Here is a 498-nt window from a genome sequence, read left to right on the forward strand (position 1 = left end):
CCCCGCGCCCGGGCTGCAGCACTTGTTCTTAGTGATTGCAAAACTGGACCTGACTCACCACATTTGTGCAGTGAAAGAGGCTGACCCTTTCCGTTCATACAGGAAACCTTGAGCTCTCGATAGGAGTAAATCTGGTTTCAGAAGCTGTTAAGTGTTTTCCTGGCCGCCTGAAGCAGGCTCTTCCCCGGGAGTCGTGCACATCGCTGATTACTTTATCGACATCCTCAATACAGACAAATTCAGGAAACACTCGACTTCTGATAGCCGGGATCCGTTTTTCTGATATTGTTCATTTCCTCTGTGTGGGATGTGACTTTATGACAGCTAAAATAACCAGTTGCTTCCTATTTTTTGAGTCTGTTTTGCACCAGAATTACTAAAGCCTGACGCAAGCAAAATCTTGAAAAACAATGCAGCAAATTTCAAAGGGTGCAGGCAGCAAGACAAACAGAGTGACTCAGTGGCACTGGCCAGAGCCTCCGGCCGCGGGACGCGGCT

Source organism: Pygoscelis adeliae, unplaced genomic scaffold, assembly GCF_000699105.1.
Source record: "Pygoscelis adeliae isolate BGI_AS28 unplaced genomic scaffold, ASM69910v1 Scaffold632, whole genome shotgun sequence".
Taxonomy (NCBI): Eukaryota; Metazoa; Chordata; class Aves; order Sphenisciformes; family Spheniscidae; genus Pygoscelis; species Pygoscelis adeliae.